The sequence below is a fragment of the Uloborus diversus genome, unplaced genomic scaffold (genome assembly GCF_026930045.1).
Source record: "Uloborus diversus isolate 005 unplaced genomic scaffold, Udiv.v.3.1 scaffold_11, whole genome shotgun sequence".
Classification (NCBI taxonomy): Eukaryota; Metazoa; Arthropoda; class Arachnida; order Araneae; family Uloboridae; genus Uloborus; species Uloborus diversus.
Genome location: NW_026557765.1, coordinates 1,910,345 through 1,932,453, shown reverse-complemented (window position 1 = coordinate 1,932,453; position 22,109 = coordinate 1,910,345). Strand labels below are relative to the sequence as shown.

At 33.4% G+C, this 22,109-nt stretch overlaps 1 non-coding gene across 1 annotated transcript; it reads right to left on the bottom strand.

Annotated features, from left to right (window-relative positions):
* Nucleotides 1–9,924: 9,924 nt before the first annotated feature.
* Nucleotides 9,925–10,008, bottom strand: Trnal-uaa (transfer RNA leucine (anticodon UAA)). Its single transcript has one exon. It is a non-coding gene; the product is annotated as a tRNA-Leu (tRNA).
* Between the last annotated feature and the right edge of the window lie 12,101 nt (nt 10,009–22,109).

The following is a 22,109-nucleotide window of genomic DNA, read 5'->3' as shown; positions in this document are numbered from 1 at the left end:
TGAAGCAATTGCTGCAGCACATCGCACATCTGTCAAAAATGCCATACGGGTCACACACTCTTGATAGAGTTGGCAGAGAAACCCTCATTTGTTCCACTTTTGAAGTGACATCAACATCAAAAGATATTGGTGACTCTGTTGGCGGCAGTATAGCCGTTGCAAATTTTTCTTCTTCTGGAATTGAAACAAAACGTTGCTGTTCCTCATCAGTGTTATTACAGCATCTCGTTACCTAAGTGAAAATCTGAAAAAAATTATTGATCCTGTCATTCAACGAAATGCCTATTTTTGCACTCGGAAAATATTCTCTTAACAATGATCACTGATGAACGAAGGCACGTCAGAGAACTCGCTTTGTGAAGAATTTTGTAGGCCAGACAAGTGGCTTCTGTTCATAAAGAAATAAGAGCATTATATAATCCAAATATTAACTTTAATGTATCAGACCACTCTGATGTTATCAACCGGTAAGAATGTGCAATAACTGCCACCCTTCTCCTTTTTTAGCTGGCATATATAATGAAAGTCTTCATAAATAGATTGAAAACACCAATGCCAATTTTGAGTTCGTTTAATTCCCCTGTCACACTCAGGTGGTGGAACGCTGTGTTAATATGGTGACAGAAGCTTCTTTGTTTGTGATTAGTCAATCGACGAGAGATGGCTTCACACAAGCAAAAATCAAATCTCGAAGTATCATGTCATCGTTTGAATCAGAAAAAGATTTCAAAGAGGTATCATGGATGAATGTGATGAACTGACTATTTTCTGTGACTTTAACTAATGCTTTTCAAGTCCCTCATTTTATGAAATATTGATGATGCTTATATGTCAGAGCGACTGTGTGTGAGTAAATATACATTTTTTATAACCAATTCACTTATCTATGTTTTTTTTTAGTTAATACAACTAAATCATGTTGATAGTTTGCTTCTAATGTAAAAGGAACGATACATTTATACTTAATACATGTGGCTCGGCTGATGGAAAAGGTAGAATGGAACTCGAAATGCAGCCACCTCTTTTTAGTGGGTGCTGGGATGTTAATGTAATAAAGTTTAAATTCACTTTCGTTTAAAACTGCATTCTGTACAGGCGTTGCAAAAAAGAAAACTGGACTTTAATAGAAAAAATACTGCAATGTGCAAAAAAGCTTAAAAAAAGTCAGTTTTTGGTTAATTTCGCGGAACTTTACGGCTTATGTGCGAACTTAATGCTGCAAAGACTGTAAATAATTATGACGATACATGAAAAGCGTGTTCAAAGGAAGCATTTTAACCATAGTAGAACAAAAATTTTAAACACTATTATTTTCATAAAAAATTTGGAAAATTGATCTTTTTTTATATTTTTGGAGAAATTCAAGCCTCGGTAGGACCCTTAAAGAGTTGTTCAAACTTGATAATATTTTACATGTGGGTTGTACTTACACATGCACAGCTTTTGGCAGGTATTCCAAATTAAAATTCAAAATTTCGTTTTTTTCGATCCACCCTAGTGCTTAACAATGAACAATAAATATCGGGAAAGCCGAGTTGACAGTTGATGAACTCGCCTCTTATTTAGAAAGGGGGACGCTGTGGTAGGGATTTAAAAGGGATTTTTCTTCGGGCTGATCTGAGATCGCACCATTGGGGGTAGGGAGCTCTTCCCCTAACCAAGAATAGCAAAACAGAAAATTTGTCTACCCCCGTTGAAACTGAAATCTGCGTGGATGATTTTGGTAACCTTTGGCGAGAATTTCTTGACCGAATGGCTTGGGCAGAGAAAAAAGATTGCGAATTAATTCCGCAAAAATTTATTATATTTTATTAATTTTACTATTTTGAAATATAAATAAATATTTTTTATAATTTTATTTAAAAACTTCGTATAAATTTAAATGTTTAAGCGAGACGAGTGGACTGTATTATACGTTTTTGTTATTTTTTCCGCTTCCAAGGATAAAAGTCATAAATTTAAAATTAAATTGATGTTCTACACTTATATTTTTGAGTTCCAGAAAACACAATTAGCGATCTTAGCGATCAATACAATTGCAAATAAAACTAAAAAATAAATGAAGATGCTTCAACAAGCATGCATAATCAGTTTGGAATAGGTAAATTTAACAAATGTTCGTTTTAATAATTTCATGGTATTAGAAGATAAAAGAATATACGTGTCAAGAGTATTATTTATAGCTATTGCATACGAAAGTTTCTAAAACAGAAAGAGAGTCTTTTTCTATAAACGTACATCGCTGAAGATAAAAGTAGAAATATTTAAATTGTAATTTACTTTACAGTGACTACAATAACTGTGACTCATCATTCTCTTACAAATTATTAAAAACTAAACTTAAGATACCAATTATGTACATATAGTAAGCAAAATCTAGTAACAATAATTACAACAAACGACAATGTAAAAGGGGGGAAAAGGTGGTCATATTTGGATTCAGGGGGTCAATTTGCATAAGAATAAGTAAGAATTATATCAGAAGCATTTTGAAGGGTTTTTTCTTTTTCTTTCTTTCTTTTTTTTCTTTTTTTGCCGTACGGTGTTATAAAGGCACATTTTAAAACTTTTAGTTCATATTCGCAAGCATATTTTACTATTTTTTAGTGCATAAAATCCAGATTTTAACAATCACAATTTCATTTCCATCCTGTTATTTTTCTCTTTTTTCCCGTTATTTTATGACTTACTTAGGTCGCCGTTGTTGATCCAAATTCAAGAGTTTCATAAAAATAAAAGGAAAAGAAGGTGCTATTTTTAAAACCGTTTAGTTCAAGTTAGCGAAACATTTCGTACCAACAATTCGATATCATCTTCAATATTACCATTTTAGAGTCCTCTTCCTTTTTTTATAAATGCATGAAATAGGCATATTCAAAAATGTATAAGCCATTGCCCAATCTATAATTAATACTTTTACACATTTAAAACTTTTACAGAAAACAAAATAATCAGAGTTCTTTTTTTGAAGTCAAAAACCTGTTTCTGACATGACATGTCAAAAACCTAGTCGAAAACTTTCCAACCCTATCGTAAACTGTCGAATACTGACATTATTGACAAATACAGTGATTATTGATAATATTTATAAATACATAAAGTTTCCTGCTCAATGCCATAAGGTATAATGCTGAAAAGTTGTTTAACTATAATTTACACATCAAATCAATTATATTAACTAAAAATTAAATTAATAAGCTTTATAAAAATTAATTTATCAATTTTCCTTCATAATAACTTGTTATGCTATAAAAAGCTGCGAGTGTTAAAACCAGTTGTAAAAGTAGTTCTGTTTTAATTTTTAATAGTTGTTAATATCAAAAACAATTAGTTACAAGTAATTTTATCAACCTAAAACTCCATCTGCGCCAGGATTTATGTCTTTTTTCTTTTGAGTAGAAGTAAAATTAAGATGATCAGCACTCAATGCTTAATTATAAATTGTCTAAATATTCAACATGTTGTAAGCAATTTTTTGGTAGTGGGCGCCAGGTAATTTTAGCCCAGGCGCTGTTCTGTCTTTAGGACGGGCCAGCTGGTAGAAACAGAAAGATTTTAAGCTCAAATTAGACAAAAAAAAAAAAAAAAAAGAAGAAAAATAAGAACCCAATATGCTTTTTAACCCTGATATTGATATTTGTAGTGTATTTTTAGGAGGTTGCAGCGCCCTGTCCCTTTTGAGTGAACATTATGCGCCTTCCTTATCCCTTTGAAGTTTTTTCAAAACAAAATCACAAAAGCAATTTTTTTCCTTTGCGCGCGAGAGAGAGAGAGCTCAGGCAGGAAACGAAAACTGAAACGAAACTCCCTACCTTCCCTGTCCGCAAGAATTTAATTTGAATAAATTTTAATTTCCTCAGTTTTTTTTTTAATTTTTTTGAATTAACCGTAAAAAAACTTTTTATTATTTGAAATTTAATTACATGTATAAAATGCTTGGGTTTAATGGCATATGCAGTACAGAAATGTAAAAAACGCCTTTATGTTACAAAATTTATATTTAAAGTGCTTTTATATCTGGAAGTACCCCCCCCCCCCCACTCCCCTTTGATCTGAGGGAAACACTATATTTGGAAATATATTTGGCTATTTATGTAATACTAGGGATCTACCTGCGACCTCTAAAAATTCAAAGGTCAGAAAAGGAACCTATACTTTCACATTTTCAGTTGTTAAGAGATTGATTTTATCTTCTAAAATGTCATTCAAAAATATTTTTAAGACTCGTGAAAGACTGCTTCTTTTGTAGATGTCTAGGTGGCCTTATCAGTAATACCCAGGGGGATTCAATAGTAGTATTTAGAGATTAAGCTGGAATGCTTCTAGAATTGTCAAGAGAGGTGCAAATTCCTGAAGCTATTTGTAAAAACATTTCCAGGAAGCAACGTGTAGTTTTAAAGCACAATGCTTTCTTCGACTCTAAAGATCTTTTAAAGAATATATGTACAACAATTGGGGAATTAGATGCACCACCTGGTTCACACACAATTGTTTCTTGTTCTTTAGGGTTAGAACTTTTTTTTTTTTTTTTTGCTTTTTTCAAAATTGAGACGACATTCAATAATGTGCATGTATTGCTCCGTAATGAACTCAAAACAAATTCTACTAACGTTTCATTTCTTTTCGCCAACAAAACTCATACTGATAAAGCTACAGTAATGTCAACCCCTACGAAATTGAGATCATTCTACATTCGAGGGGGGTGGGGAGGGGGAAATCTCATGCTTGGAAAAACTACTTTTCTCTTTTGCCAACCCTTTTTAGGGCTGTTTTGGTGCGTAGGGGAAAAAGAGCCGGGTAAGGAAAAATTTAGGGGAAAATATCCCACAACAGTCCCTAGTTGACCCCCTGTGGGTTTGATTGACACCCAACCCAACCCATGGGGAGATACCCACTCATCAAATTCGGAGGCCAGTTTTCGCGGAGGCGAAATGTCTGAGACACCGGATTGACCATGGAAGGCCATGCTCCTTTGAAGGCCAACTATAAAAAAAGTCGTAGTTATTGTCATATAATGACAAATTCCTTCCACTCACACTTAACTCCATCAAACTCAAGGACACAGAAGCGGCGGCGAATCGCTCGCGTCACTATTTTGTTAGAGCGGGCCCTCGCTTCGTTGACTTCGGTCGTAGACATCAGAATTGTTATTCGCAGGCAACGCCAAAAGTTATTTTTTATGTTAATAACCAATTATTATCTCATTTTTACTTCCTTTTACAAAAAAAAAAAGAGGAATTGTAATCGCAAAAACATTTTCACTCAAAAATCGACCTTAATTTCCATTTTGCTCACTCCCGAATGAATGTTGAGTTTTTTTTTTCGATTCGACCACACGTGAATTAGTGCCTAAGAACGTATAAACACGCGAAATATCCATTTTGACTATTCCTGAGTTAATTACAACGAGTTTTCTCGTGACGTCTGTATGTGCGGATGTATGTCGCATAACTCAAGAACGGTATGTCCTGGAAAGTTGAAATTTGGTACGTAGACTCCTAGTTGGATCTAGTTCTGCACCTCCCCTTTTGGTTGCGTTCGGGTGTTTCTTAAGGGATCTTTTGCCCCTTTTTGGGTGGAAATCATTGTTAGTTTCGATATAAACTCAAGTGGTGTTATAATTTATCGGCACTTGGCGATATATCGCCGGTCTTTTGATCGCCAAGTTTTGTCGCCAACTTGGTGACAAATTTGGCGATTATATATATATATATATATATATTTAAAATCTGGTTTCCATTTAGCCATTGTTGGTGATATTTAGAGAGTAAACTACTGAATCACATTAACATTGCCAATAATGAGAAAATGACATTAAATTGGAGTAAAAGGAAGTCATGTGATGCACACATCAGCTCCTTTTTAACTCAAAATTGTCGTACAAGGATTTGCTATCGTATCAAAGAAAAATATATAAGAATTTTGTTTCGATTTTAGTATAATTCTATATTGGTAGTGTTCCTATGAAAGCCGGTGGTTCCTTGTAAGGCCAATCAAAAATATGACGGTTGGCCTTGCTAGGGTACATGTGCCTTACTAGGAACATTATTTATAAAATCATGGAAATATGAACACTTAATTTTTAGTTATAAATACGTACCGGGGAAGTTGAAAAAGTGTTTTATGGTTACATTATTATTAATGATAATGGTTATTCAATTTTTTAACTCAGACTGAATAGATATTTCTTTTAAATTATTTTATTACAGATATATCTTTAAATTTCTTTTATGGAAAGGTTATTTCAGTAAACATGGTTATAAGAATAAGTAGTATAGATTATTAAATTTTATACGTATAATTTCAGATTTCACGAATGTCAGGATCAAAACCTAGAAAAAGAGGAAGAACACGGGATGAAGATAGTTCAAGATGCGCCATGGAACAGTACAAAATAATCATCTTTGGCCTTCTTAGGAACATTTTGGCCTTTCAAAGAACGGACCCATAAAAAGGCCATTATGAGTTTTTTTTTTTTTCAAATTAATTTCGTTCTAAAACGTAATGGCAATTTATTTGTTACTAGCAAAAATACCCGGCGTTGCCTGGGTCAGTAATAATTATTAGAAAAAATTGTTACTTGCTTTTGTTTTCTGCTTTAAGTGAAAGAATTTAAAACACATCTTTTTGACGTGATTAAAAATCGAGTTTCTTCCTTACCCATAAAACTAAAATAGCAATAAGTATAAAGAACAAAGGAGTATTGATTTAGAAACGAAAGCACTATATTTAAGCATATACAAATTTAAAAAATATGAAATTAATCTTCTCATGTTTAAAAAGATTAATCTGTTGATACTTTTTTTTAACATGGAGTCTAAAACCTTCTCTGTATGGCTAATGAAGTACGAAGTGATTAAAAAAAAGTAGCTTCGCTCGTAATCCCCTTATACTTGCTTTAATTATTTCGGGAAATTTCAATCATTGTGGCTCTTGGTGTGATTTTACCGAATTTGCGAAAGTCGTTTCGGGGTACCTTCGATGATGCTCCCCCATTCTTTCCTTACTTTGTAAAACTATATGATATTAATTTTCGTTACAGAGATATCGTCGCCAGATACTGAGATATTTTTGGTCACCATAAAATGGCGCTAAACAGTTTCATCCGAAATGTTACCAAAATGAGTAATAAAATTTGGTGATTGTTTGAAATTGTGCAAAAAGGAAAATTAATGGAAGTTTTTGTGCTGTTTATTGATTTGCCTAATTTAGTTGCTGGATTATTTAACACAGTAAAAAAAGTAAATTCTTTGATTGGCGATATTTTGTTTACATGGTGAAAGCTGAGAAACATTATGACGTAGTCTTCGGCTTCAAAAACAGCAACGTTGAAAAAATTGCCAAATGCATCAGCTACGGAAATCTTTCTGCAAAAATTTTGGCGATCTGCTGGTTGTTTGGATAATGAGTAAGTGTTCAATCAGCATAAATAATAATAAAAACCATTAATTACATTAAAGTTCCGTTTAAATGGAAAATCATCAGCCAAATCATGTATTATTTCCCAATTTTGTGCAAAAATCTTACTTCAAGATTTGACTTGAGAAAAGCCTTGAACAATCACGCAAAAGCAAAGAAAGTCAACAATACAACAATTGCCGCTATCGACAGGGAGTTGAGATGATACACTAAATACTGTATTGAGTTGAGGAAAGCCTTCGAACATGGATCTAAAAAGCTCATAACTCGTTTTTTATTCTACTTAGAAATTTCGAACAGGTGCCATCTTCAGCAGAAAAATCAGAGCTTTCGATGGACATATAATGTAAATATGTGCAAGTATTTTTTCATCCCAATATTAGAGAATTTATACAAAAATTGTGTTTTATTGCCCCCCTAAGGGGCTTTTGCCCCCCATAACGGGACGAAAACTACCCTATGTGTTATTCTGATGCATAAGCTATATTATTGTAAAGTTTCATCAAAATCCGTTCAGTAGTTTTTGCGTGAAAGAGTAACAAACATCCATACATCCATACATCCATGCATCCATACATCCATACAGACAAACTTTCGCATATATAATATTAGTAAGATGGATATAACAGTCATTACTGTATTTTTGAAATAATTTCCACTAATATATTCTTAGTTTTACGATGGTGTTCAAGAAATATACGTTGAGTTTTTTAAAGAAGATTATAATATGTTAAGCATTTAATACTTCGTCTAAAAGTGCTTAGTAATTTTTAAAAAAATCTGTTATTTTATTCTTTTTAGTGCAAATGTATTACAGATGAAGAATAGTTACAGTCACGAAACTTCACCTCATTTTTTCATATAAATGCTCCATACTAAAAGAAACTATATGCGAGTCTAAAACTTTAAGCAATTGCACTAAAGTAATCCTTGCATGTACAATGCTAATGTAATCCAATGACAATGAATAAATGCCATGCTTGCTCCAGAGAAGCTTTGATTCAGAATTTCCATTATGATTACCATAAATATTACTGTTATAAAGCAAAGAATTTTCGTAACAATGGGTTTAATATTTAAACATTTAATGGGGAAATTACATGAAGTTTACTGTTTTCCATCCTAACTAAAATAATAATTTTGATTTAGAGTTTTAATTTTTTTTTTCGGCGTTAAGTTGTACCCTAAGATTAAACAAAGCATTTAGTGAAATCCCGAAGTCTCTAAGTAGTCTAGATTCTGAGATATAAGCAAAAGCAGGCCTCAGATTTTTCCGTGACAATCAAGCCAAGTATAAAAGTGATTAAATAACAGATTTAAAAAAAGAAATACTGAGCACTTTTCATAATGCACTCAAAAGGACAAAATAACTTTTCTGGGTCAGAAAGGACAATTTAAGAATTCGTGTAGTTTTCGAAAAGTCCAAGAAAGTGACACCACAAACGAAGAAAAGTGCGGCTCAAGTCATGAAGAGAATTTCTTATCATTATCTAGCTTTCAATCATAACTTTGAGTGTTGAAACATGTATTTTTTTTTCTTATAGGGAAAGTTTGGTTTGAAATGACTTGAGCCGCACTTTTTCTTCGTTTGTGGTGTCACTTTCTTGGACTTTTCGAAAACTACACGAATTCTTAAATTCTCCTTTCTGACCCAGAAAAGTTATTTTGTCCTTTTGAGTGCGTTATGAAAAGTGCTTAGTATTTTTTTTTTTTTAATTCTGTTATTTTATTCTTTTTAGTGTAAATGTATTTCAGAAATAGAATTATTTTACCATCACGAAACTTCACCTTATTTTTCCATATAAATACTTGGTACTAAAAGGCAAAAAAACCTATATACGTATCTAAAACTTTAAGCAGTTGGCACTAAAATTTAATCCTTGTTCCTGTCTAGGATTTATGCTTGCTCATTTCATGCTTGCTTCAGAGAAGCCTTGATTCAAAATTTTCATTATGTTGCTTTTCACATCATTGTTGCAAGGCAACAAAATTTGTAACAATGGGTTTTATATTTACACATTTAATGGGGAAATTACATGAAATTTGCTATTTTCCATCCTAACCGAAATAATAATTTTAGCTTTTCAACGCTAAGTTGTACCTTAAGATTGAGCAATTCATTTAGGGAAATCCCGAAGTCTCTAAGTAGTCTAGTTGCAGAGATATAAGCAAAACCAGGCCTCAGATTTCTCCGTGACAATCAGGTCAAGTATAATAAAAGTGCTTAAAAAGCGTCAAATTCCAACTATTTACATGTGTTTCTAGGGAATCAAAACCACGTTTCTTCATTTTTTCTCAAAAACTCATTTTTATGGATTCTGCCGTTCCTACCCACATCAGTATTAGATTAAAAACCGAACTGAATCAAACAAAACAAACAAACAAACAACAAAAAAAAAAAACATGACAACAAATTAAAAATAGGAAATGTGCTAAAAATCATTACAAAATCGAATCATTGAAAATTAGCCATTAAAACCCGAATACAAGGGTTGAAAAAGGTTATGTCAGGAGTGGGGTTCGAACCCACGCTCTCTTTCGAGAACCAGAGCTTAAATCTGGCGCCTTAGACCGCTCGGCCATCCTGACGACAGGAGAAGGGCGAAAAAGACTCAACTGTTGCAGAGAAGCCAAAACTAGCGGCATTGAAGATACGTAGTTTATGATGCAATTCAATCAACTTCACCTCCCTTGTTTTAGCTGAGTTGCTGAATGCTACATTTCTTTTCTGTTTCAAAAAGTCTTTTGTTGGCGCTTTTTCTCTCGTCTTGTACGTCGAAAGCAACTTTTCTATTTTTATAAACAAATAAATATTTGAGAAACTTTCAAATAAAATGAAAAAGGATAAATGAATTGAATTAAAAAAATCATAACTTTGTGAAAATATTGAGACACGAAGTGATAGTGCAAATGATGTAAAAACTTCCAACAAAGTAGTAACAATATATTTTGTTTCATTCATTTGTTACTTTTTCTTTCGATAATTTCATTAAAATTCATTAAACACAAAATAATATTTTTTTCCCCTGAACTGGCCTCAAAAAATACTTAGTCAGTAAAAGAGTGTGCGGAAAGTGGTATGTGTAAGTCAAAACCTTTCGCCTCTTTTCTAACGAATCACAGGAATCATATTAAAATATAAAGTTGTTCCCATTGCCTTCAATTTAAAGATATATATTTATTGTATTAATTACTAAAGTTACATTTTTTGAGTAATTATAGTAAGGAAAAGTATTGGTTATTGGTCATTCGCCTGAAAACGCAACTTTTGAACGCAAATATTTTTCAATTTCGAAACCTTTTGTTTTCTTTATTTTTTTAAATTCTTACATGAAAGTGTTACCTACTAGAAGTAACCATAAACAATGGCCCAGCTAAGCTCCAATTATTTTACTCATAAATTAAAAAAATGCCTTGTTCACTGGAACAAAAAAAAACTTTGATATTAAATTAGCCTTGAGTTTTAAACATTAAAAGTAGTAATTTTGTTGATTGTGCAAACAATGAGCTATTTTAATGATTAGTGCGAATCTAATATTAAGCTCTCTTAATTGAAGCACGGCTTAATTAGTAGTTATCCTTTTAGTTCAAATGTGTGTTAAAAATAGTATTTAGTAAGTTTGAGAATAAACTGGCAATTTATAATTTTGGTAGAATGCCCGAGATTCAAGCTCGCGGAGGTGAGAAATCAGAAGAACCATACTAAGTTTTTAAAGAAAAACCTATCCTCTTGTTTTTCGAAAAAAATCTCACAACTTCTTAATGTCTGAAACTTAAACAAGGGGGCTCCCTTGTATCATGGAAAATAAAATTTGATGTCATAACTGCCACGTGTTTATTAGGAATAGCATTTTGTGTTTAGGTAACGGAGGTGAGGATTTATTGTGTGATATAACTCCTTATCATACTAAAACGAACTAAAACACAATATTAAAAAATTAACTATACTTAAACAATTAGTATTTGAGACACTTGTGAAAGGATTAATAAATAAATAATTATATAATTTTAATTAAACAAGTTATTAAGAAACATAAACAGTCACACAATGTGTCTGTCATGCCACGGAGGTAAAAATTCACATGTTGTGAACCAAAAATATACTAAAATAAAAAATGATTATTAAAAAATTGTTGGCAGGTTTAGATGGATATATTTTTGATGAAACTAAAAAGCATTGTTAAATGAATTGTTCCTTAAATGTTTTACTGTAAAAGGCGTGTGACAGAAAAATTACAGTTTTTGAAGAATGACCCTTATTGAAGTTCTTGAAAAAAAATTCCGGTCTGCGTTGAATCGAATAAATTAATTAATATTGCAATTATCATAATCAATATTTAGGTCATCATAATAAATCCATGTCGAAACTTAACCATCTCAAATTTTCATGACACTTCCAGAAATCTTTCTCATTGACATCTTAAATTTAGATTTTTTTTTTCTTTAATTCTATCATTCACAGTTGATGAGCAATTAGTTTTTGAAATTTTTTTAAAATCTATTTTTTGACTGCTTTAAAATTCTTTACCTCAAGTTCTATGGGAGCTACATAATTTTATAACAGCTCATTTCAAAGAGAAGTACATGTACTTTAATTTGATATATAACTCTTTTCCAGAAAAAAGAAGTTCTCACGAAAGTTTTTGGCAATTGCTTCGTTCAAATGGAGAAGCAATTTTCACCTGTCATACCTTGACGGGCCATTTTCTAGTTAAAATATACTATTTTTTTGCTGTATACTGTTACAAAATCTGTAAATAGTAATTAATTTTGTGATTAATTTGTTGTAGTCTGACTGAATTTGGCGTTTATTCCATTATTTTTCATCTAAAATTATCTTAGTAATGTAACCTGTAAATAGTTTCTTGTTATGAACCCCCTTACATTCGAATGAAGTATATGGTCCCTCCATTTCTGAATGATAAGATTTGTGAATGAGTAAAAAGAAAATGAAAGGAAACTTCGGGAATCACCTGGAATAATTCAGAGCTCTCTTTCGAGGTTTATTAATAGCCATGCCGAGTGTTCAAAGTCAGACTGGTTTGAGCCGTGGACTGGAAAGTGTGTATTTGCCTTTGCGCTGTGTTTTTACGTATTTCGATGTAAATACGTGTGTGACCGTTGACTTTACGGTGTTAATTGATATTTGCCTAATTGCTATGGTTAATTTAGCAGTTACTAACGATATTTCTTGTCCATAGTTGCAAATAAATCTCCTGTGTTTTCTCAATAACTGTGTCGTCATTTAAAGAATGTCTAAAGTTGCAACTGAACTCCTAACAATACTATATTTCAATCACATGTATCCTGAAAACGGGTAACTTGCAAAATTACTAGACCGATCATCGGATCCAGCGCCCTCGTTACACATAAGAACCATATTTCAACCCCCCCCCCCCCTCTCGGATACAAGTCCGTACCGTTCCCTCGTAGGTACATTCTGTATAATCAACAATGAATAACAGATCTTCTGAAAACGATTGCACAGCACCAGACCAGTCAATCACATGATAAATATACCATTGAGTTGTTTGTTTTACTTAATCGCTGAAAGATAATACGAAAAGGAAAACAAAAATCGAGCGAATAAGACCGGAAGAGAAAGTGTGATCCTAAGTAGACATTTGTATGTCGTTAAGGTTCAACCAAAAAGTCCTAGAAGACAATTCAGCAACAATCCTAGCATCAATTCCATCACTTACCAGGATCCCTCGGAACACTAATAGTCGGCCGCCAGCTTTGGCGATGATTCGATGATTTGGCTTTCAAAGGAGCAACCAGAAGTTTTCTCTTGAGATTACGGAGGTTCATTCACAGACAACTCCTTAGCAGTTCACGCTCGATAGTACGAACAGCTTATCCAGGGTCCCCCCCCCCCTTTAGAGCAAGGGCGCAGCACTCTAAATATCGCGAAGCAAGTAGAGCCCCCCCCCCCCCTCCCCTTCCAATTTTCAATAGCGCTGTCTGCGTCATGACCCATTCTAGGCGGACATCCCTAGCTTACCAGTCCCTAAGTGTCTTTTATAGAAACAATGCTATTTGATGTCAAGACACTCGTCGTGGTCCCAAGTAGGCAGTAAAATCGAGCTTCAATGTGTATATTAGTGAACGAAACTTAGGATAATTCTACCCGCTTTTAAAACAAAGATTTTTTTCAGTTCCAACAAAGTGATATTTACGATTCGCTTGTATTTGATACGGTTCGGCATATTGAATATTATTTTTTAATTTAAATTTTGAACTACCATTCATATATTTTTAATACCTTTTATTGAACTTCTTCTTTCGTTGGTGACCAGGACAAGCTTTTTGCCGAAAAAAAAAAGAGTATCGGGATTTATAAAGTTTATTTTGTTAAATAAAGTTAGCAAATTAACTTCAAGGCTGAACGTAAACAAACAGATTTGAGTATTTTGAACGTTAGAAACTTTTCATCAAACAATGCATTCCTCCAAAAAAAATCAATAAATGTGCGGAAAAATAAAAGAAAATATTGCATCGCTAAATCACACGAATTTGAGAAATGCAGGCACGAGTTTCAGGGTTACAGGGTACGCCTTTTTCAATGTAACAGAGATGAGCTTATGGATGAAAATATAAGCGTTTTTGAAAGCTTTCTTCGCCATTTTGTATCTGTTTTTCCAAAGGTTCATATGAAAAGATAACTACAGCAAAACAAAAGGCACTTAAGCAGGAGAATAAACGAACGAAAAAAAAAAAAACTCGCAGCAAATCATCTATGAATTCCAAAGTCAAGGCACCTTTTTCGGTTTATGAATGATCGATTTCATTCTTCCACTCCAAAGTGTCCAGGGATTCACTGTAAAACAATCTCCCTCTTGCTGATAGATAAACTTCACAACAATCTCCGACATCCGAAAACACCAAAGGACAGAGAAATCGAAGTTGACCCTAGACTTGGTAGAACCCTGGAGTACGAGTAGCTCTTTAAAGAGAGAGCGACTTAGTCTAGCGGTAGGTCAATTGTAATAGAGCAATCCTGATTGCCAGCAAATCCAACTCTCCATCAAATGCGGTTGAAAACATGTCAGCTGGACTTCTGAATGAAAAAAAAGGGAGGGGGAGGAGAGAGAGCGAGAAAACATCCCGCAACGGGGGAACAATCAGAAAAAATGATCTCGTAAGTCGTAAGGTATAACTCTCAGGGTCTTCGAATTGGTGTTGGTGACCTTGGATTCGTAAAAAGTTCCTAATGAACTCAAAGCAAAAGAAAGAAGGTAAAATCAAGGCTCCAGTTCACAGAACAAATCCAAGTCCCTCCTCCTTTTTAGGACAGAAGACATCCTGAGAAAGAAGGTCTTTCTGGATTTTAAGGTTCCTGTAGATGTAACAAAATCCAAGAGTTCGATTATTTTCTCCCACAAAATCTTTGTTGGATAATTGGTTTGATTGATCGAAAACCCAAATACAAATAGTACATAAAATCTATTGGAGCAGCTCTGCAAGTGAAAATGAAGAGTTTGAAAGATCAATTCCCGGAGACTAATGTTAAGTTCAGAACTTGCTACAAAGGGCTCACAGCAAGATTACAATTAGTTCACGTGTTCTAATTACATTACAAACTTAAGGAGGTCCGGGACACAAAAATCGTCAATTTTTTTTTTTAATGATTAAAAAAATTTCTTTTTTTTTTCTGCTTAAAATACCGCTTGAATCATGTTTTTATCGTAATTAGAAGGAAAGATATAACTATTTTTGTTGCTTGCATTTAATAATTGTTATTCTTAACTTTAAAACTTTAAACGCGTTTTTCTCCATGATGAAAAATTTCCCCGATTCTTTGCATTTAAACTCTTATACTGCCGTGCTAAGCACAGATGTGGTATCTGCCCATTTTATCAAAATTGAGTTATTGTCACCAGGTGGTCGTTAGTAATTTAATCTACCTAAATGTCAAGTTTTTTGGTGATTTGTGAACGCGAAATATTAAAAAAGCTTTAAGAAAAAAGTCGTAACTGCACAGTTGGCGTAGTTTTCTAAGGCAATTTGAACGTAAGTGACAAATGCTAAGCCTTTAAAGTGGTATCTGCGCAGTTACCACTTTTTTCCTTAGTATTTTTTGCAGATACGACTTTTATACCTTAGTAAAGCAGCATATTTAATAATGTAGCAGTTTATTGTAACACAGAATATTAAAATTGGTTTACCGTTGAATAGTCGATACAGGTTGATAATAAAAACTAATACAACTTTGCATAATTGTTTAAGTTAATATTCAGCTTTTTCTATTTAAACGTTTATTTGAAATGCAAATTCTAAAAATAAAATGCATGTAAAATATTCATATCTTACTCTTTTATGCAAAAGAAAAAAACGCATTTCATTCTACGGCCAGTAATATTTTTATTTAAGTATCGTCTGCTGCCAAAATTATCTTCATGCTCGGTAAAAATGATCTCTAGAAAATAAAACACTATAAGAAACACATTCTTTGAATATAAAAAACAAAAAATTGTTATGGATTACGGTTTTAACTGTCTAGAGTTTTGAAAATGGTATCTTTCAGAAGGTAGATTCTGTTAGATTTGTATTAACAAAATAAAGTGAAACAGGTAAGTCCAAAGAAAGCAGATGTTTTCAGTATTATTTTATGATAAATTGAGCACGTTTTACTAAGCTATTTTTTGTCGTATCTGTGCAGATACCCCTAAAAATGCCTAGTAATTGTCACTTAAGGTGAAAATAGCTTAGTATATGAAAAGGTTTTGAAAAGAAAATGTGTCGTAACTACATTTATTAATTTTAATTTAAGGTTTTTACAAAAATACTCTCTTACGGTTTTTAGATAAGTTATTTACGAAACAACTACTGCAAGTTGAGCATTTAATTAAGTCATAAATCAAAGAAACGAGTTGTAAAACTTTAATCATCAATTTCTCATTTTGAACTCTGATGCAGATACCACATCTGTGCTTAGCACGGCAGTATAAGTCCCCGTACTGATTAAGATAAAATAATGAAATTTGGAGCATATCTTTTTCAAACAGTTTACTTGAATTTTTATTCGGCAATTTAGAAAAAAATGTTTACTTCAAAAGATGTGATTTTTTGAAAAAAAAAAAAAGTATCTTAGAATGTTTCAAAATTTTCATTCAAATATTTTTTATTGAATTATTCTTTTTTAAATTGCCGAATTAAAAATTAAAGCTTAGATATTTGTGTTAAGATTCCTGAAAAAAATTTCGAAATTGACCAAGAGTATTTTGAGTTTTAGCAATTTAAAGTGACCCCATTAAAAAAAATTAAACTAAATAAAAGTTTTTAAAAAATATTTATGCTATGATTTTATTTATTTAATAGATGGTGAATTAGAGTAAGAATTTCAAAGCTCTAAACTGTTTAATAAATTTTTTCTCAAAATGTGCCCCGGACCCCCTAAAAGAAACTTGATCAGGAGTAGTTTTCCACGACTTCTAACAAGGTATACAATACAAAACGGTATGGAAATGCATTCGTGTAGCAAAGTGCCATTTTATGAAATTTTATGACTCCTACATTTCAATTTAGAGCAAAGCGTTTTTGAAATTTTTCAGAACTTTTAGAGTCTCCCCCCCCCCCAACCCTTCAACCTAGTTCTTCAACATGAAATTTGCGAAGATCCGATGGAAAATCGATTTTACAAGGAACAAACGCAGACACGTTTGCCGTCTTTTATTACATTTGTGTCAAACTAATCATACTCCTGGCCGGCTTGGCGACCGGACGGATGGCAGCCAAATGCTGGCAACCCTCCCTGATCCCGAAGGATGCATGAAGAGCGCATTACAAGCCGGGGAAAAGTGTCGGCTGCACATGATAAATAGCAGCTGGGCCGCGCGAATTCAAAACCGTTCAAGGCAAATTGCTCTCGCTCACCCCAACGATACTCTAAAAGGAATATTTTCCCTCTTTGCCTTCCAAATCGCATTTAACGCACCCTACACCCCCACGCACACTTAAATCGAGAGGAGGGGGAAGGCGAAAAAATATATATCTCCAAGTTGCCCCCTTTTTTTTATTTGTCTACGAGCTGGATTTCTTTTTGCCGCTGTATTTTAACGCTTTTGTTTTTTTCATCGAGGGGGGGGGGTGCTTTATAGGCGGATGAAGATTTGCTTTTATTCTTGCATGTGTCTATCATGTGTGCGGGAAAGGGGGGTAAGGAAAAACGTAAAAAGTGTGACGTTTTCAATCGACCATTGCAGCCATTTAATGTCATTGTTCATTCATTTACGAGGAATTTTGTTTATTTTCCCCTTCGGAGTGGTTGCATTCATTCATAAATTTATTCATCTGAATCCGACTAGAAATATGAGCATTGCAGCGACTAATATTTTATTTGGGTTTAGGTAAAGGAGGGATTACAAATGCATAAATAGCGTGAAATATGCTTGAAAATCTGCATTAATTAAATTATTGTTTCAGCTCGTCAGTAATTAAAAAATGTTGCAAAAGGAAAAAAAAAGAATTTATTGCATCGAAATATTTTTGTTTTTTAACTTTCTGTCTGTTCATATAAAATTCACGAAAGTTTCAATTCACGAAATCACAGATATCTTCATTTTTGCGAAAATAATTGCTTTTACAGTATTGAAACAATAATCTCTTTGAAATCTAAAATGTTCATCATTCTCGGGACATTCTCGGTAGCCAGAAGAAATAAAACAGTTACTAAATTGGCGGTTATCGCTAATTCATGTACTTTTCTTTTTAAGTCAAGGTTTATCCTATATAAGTATTGGCGAAATATGAAAATTACGATGGCAAACAAACTAATGGCACCAAACAGGTGTATGACGTCAAAATGATATGCCTGAGGTCAACCATATTTTTATAAGTCTTATTTATCATTGCTTCCGCTGATGTCTTGTAAAAACATGATCTGTAAAATTCGCGCCAGTCAAATTCATTCGAACCTTGATTCTATTTTTTTTTTTTTAGTTTATTTAAAAGTAGTTTCCAGAAATCGCTACAAACTACCATTTTTTCGTATCGAACTACTCACTACACTACTGTTTTTGAAAAGTAGTGCGCTACACCACAAACTTCTAAAAAATGTAGCTGCTACAGCGGCGTTGCTACTTGTAGCGCGCTACTTCCAACCACTGATTTCAGTGCAAGTTTTATTATAAAACACATTGTTATTATTTTGTGTGCTGAAAGTTTCAAAACTAATTCTCAATTGGTTTATTTTGAAAAAACTACGTCATCTTAAATATTTTACTTTGCCCCACATTTCCCTACTCGTATTTTTTAAGCTTTGCATCTTATATTTATGCATTTTACTATAATCTAGAGTCGGTTCCTCTTGCAGACTATTTTGGGGGTTTTTAATCTGCTTCGCACACTGCTCAAAGAAATTATACTCTCGGGACCCCGCGATTTGTACGTGGATGACGTAGATTTAAAATCCTATTCCACTCTTTCATACTTTAAATGTCAGTATTACATTCTCTAAAGTATTTACAATTGCAGATCGTTCATTTTACAAACCACATTACTCCTAAGTTCATAAAGAAAGGGTTTCGCCGAAAGTGTGTAGTTGGTTGTTCAAAAATATGGACAAAAATCATAATGTAGTTCGAATCTGGTGTGAAGAATTTGAAGTAAAACTTCTCCTTAACATTAGTTATACAATTTTTAATACTGAGCGTGATTTGAATTAACTCAGTACATATATTTTATCTTGATTTTATATACATAAAAAATTACGCATATTTCTAATCGACTTCATTACGAAAATTTGAGCAATAGTAGGACTTTGATGTGGCCTACGATTGCGTTGGCGGCGGTGAAAGTCACAGTGGGTTTTTGATCTGCGGATCTTTTATATGTTAATCCAGTACTATCTATTAGTGGTGTGACAGCGATGTCAATGTCTTCGAAACATCAATATTTTTGTTGTAACATCGATGCTTTTACTAACATATCGATGTTTGAGGGTCGATATTTTTTTTCAAACACCGATGTTTAATGTGCGATGTTTTTTCGATGTCGATGTTTAATTGTCGACCGTTCTCTCAATGAGTCATTTATTTAAGGAAACTTAATTTTACTTTAAATATGTACTTCGTATGCGTTTTAAGTACTTATAAATATTTATAATCCTTGAATATACCTTGAGTTTTTCATGTAATTTGTAATTGTAACAATTAAATAGTTCAAGAAAAATATCTGAAGTTGGCACCGCATAACTTTCTTATACACTAATTAACTTATGTAAAAACCTATGCTAATAATCTAAAGAGAGAGAACAGATTAAGCATGTTTGTTTCTGTGGAGATGGTAATCTACCGAAAATTGCTTGTTATTCCTCCGTTTAAAACGCAATAAGTAATCAATAAAGAACGTTTTTTTTTATGCCACATATATATTTGAATATAAATCTCTGGCACCCCATCCGGTGATCCGGTACGTATTTCTTTCTCTTTTCATCAGTGTGACGCCTTCTTGCAAAAAGATTTCCGATCCCTACCACATTCCAGTCGGGGAAGCTGCCCCATAGGTATTGTTTTCACCGCAAGAACACTATCCCTGCAACAAAACGATATTTACAGAGTACTGGTATCCAGGGAAACTATTCAAACGCTCGATTCAAGAATAGCTCATTTTTCAGTTATTAGTTGTCAATAAGTTTTGGGACAGCACAATTTCAGATTTAATGTATGACAAAATAAATTTTGTTTTCTCACTTTATTCCCTTGCAAAATCGAATTGTATGCGATCACAAATTGTTCTATTATGATGAGTTAGCTTCGATGTTTTTATTTTCAATTATGAGAAAAGTAAATACATTCTTGTGCTTTCTGGTAGTTTAATTCAGTATTTGTTATTAATAATTTATTTTATTTACTAATGTAAAATAATTATTCAATAAGTTATCTTTTACTGTTTTTTGTTCCCAACAATCGAAAAAACCAAAAGAGTACGGTTGGCGGCGTATTCGAGTATGATATCAGCAGGGATGCTCAACTGGGTGGGGGTCATGGCACAGACAGACTGCGTCATTGAATTTTTTGAGAGGTATTTTTCACTTTTGTTAAGCGGGGGAGGGAGGGGTGCTCTTGCTTTTGGAGGTCTTCGTGATATTTAGGGGGGTGCGTCCTTTCTCTTAGAGGGGGCACCTCTGAAATCAGAATGGTGGACCTTAGATCCTAGACACCCCCCATCCCTTCTTTGAAAAAGATGGGAGATTTTCAACTACATTTAAAATCTGATTTTTTTTTTTAAAGGTTGTCATTCGAGTTCCGATAAAAGTTGGAAGCCGCAAACAAATTCCATTGTAGGGGAGACCGGGGCAAGACGACTATGTTAACAATTTTTGTTGTTTATTAATTTATTTTTAAGGATAGTAAAATTAATTTCACATGAGCTGTTAGAGTAAACCCTTGTGGTATTAAATATATTACCATTGAATTTTTCAAGTAAAAATAACGAAGGATATTTTTAATTTTTCATGTCCTCAACAAATCGTCATCTTGCCCCAGTACTGGGGCAAGATGACTTTGACCTTGGGGCAAGATGACAATGTTGAAAAAGGTTGAACGCATTTTATGTTTTGAATATGCTACATAGTTTTAAAAATGATAACTGTGTTTTTACATATTACAAAGTATCAAATTAAGCGTAATCCATTGGAGCGTAATCTTGAAGTGTTAAGTTGTGCAGCGAACAATAGACACAAATAAAAATGCCATTTTCATAACTGAATTATGCCTCATGCCACCACTCTTGACTTTTACAGCACTGGGTCTGTTCTTCTGTATGAGGGTCACAATATTTCTCTTTACAAGCAGGGCATCTTATAACACCATTTTTTGAAGTTGATGCAACTGAATTGCTTGGCATGAATTGAATAGACTTGAACCTAAAGGAACTTAGCTTGAGTTTTTCTTACTCCCTTTTTAGCTTCACGAGCTTATTTTCCCTGTTTTTTTAAACAATCCTTTTTGTCCTTCCGCTTTGCTCCTTCTTCTGATATTTCGTTGATGGGTGTGCTTGTAAGAATGTTTGAGCTCAGTTTTCTGCTTTTTTTCCCCTCAAATTCTGTTGCTTTAGGCAATGCATTGAAATCAGAAACACTAACAGACTTCTTTGGTGCATCGGAATCAGCATATGCCGTAACTTCTGCTTCGTCTGGAGGGTTTTTTGTTTTGGTTTTCCACTCCCAAGGTTTAAGGATTAGCACTATTATTCTCAGTTTAATCGCCTACAACATCATAGTCCGCTAAAAACAAGAGAATTATGAGTCTTGATTCCTCATTCTTTAAACCCTTTATCGGCATTTCCAACTGCAGCTGGTTTGAAGTAAGTGGTGCTCAAAAGCCCACCAATATTTTTGTCTGTGATAGTTTGTCCTGGATGAATGACCATAAAGTTGTCACATGCTTGACAATAGTAGGTTTTCAATGGGCAGAAAAATGACGCATCAGGAGTTAGAAACGATGCGATGTGTGGGGGTGGCAACCCAACCGCATGATAATGTTTTTTTCACTGTAATATAAGATAGTCTGCAAAGTTATGCGAGATTTATGATTATCAATAATCAACAGAGCAGGAGATTCTTTGCTTGGTTTAATTTAGTCAACTAGTCATTTCTCAACTAGTTTATAAATAGCCTCTGGTCACCGATTTTCGAACGACACCTCCCTTGATTCAATGCGTCCTTTAACCTCAGATGAGATAGAAGC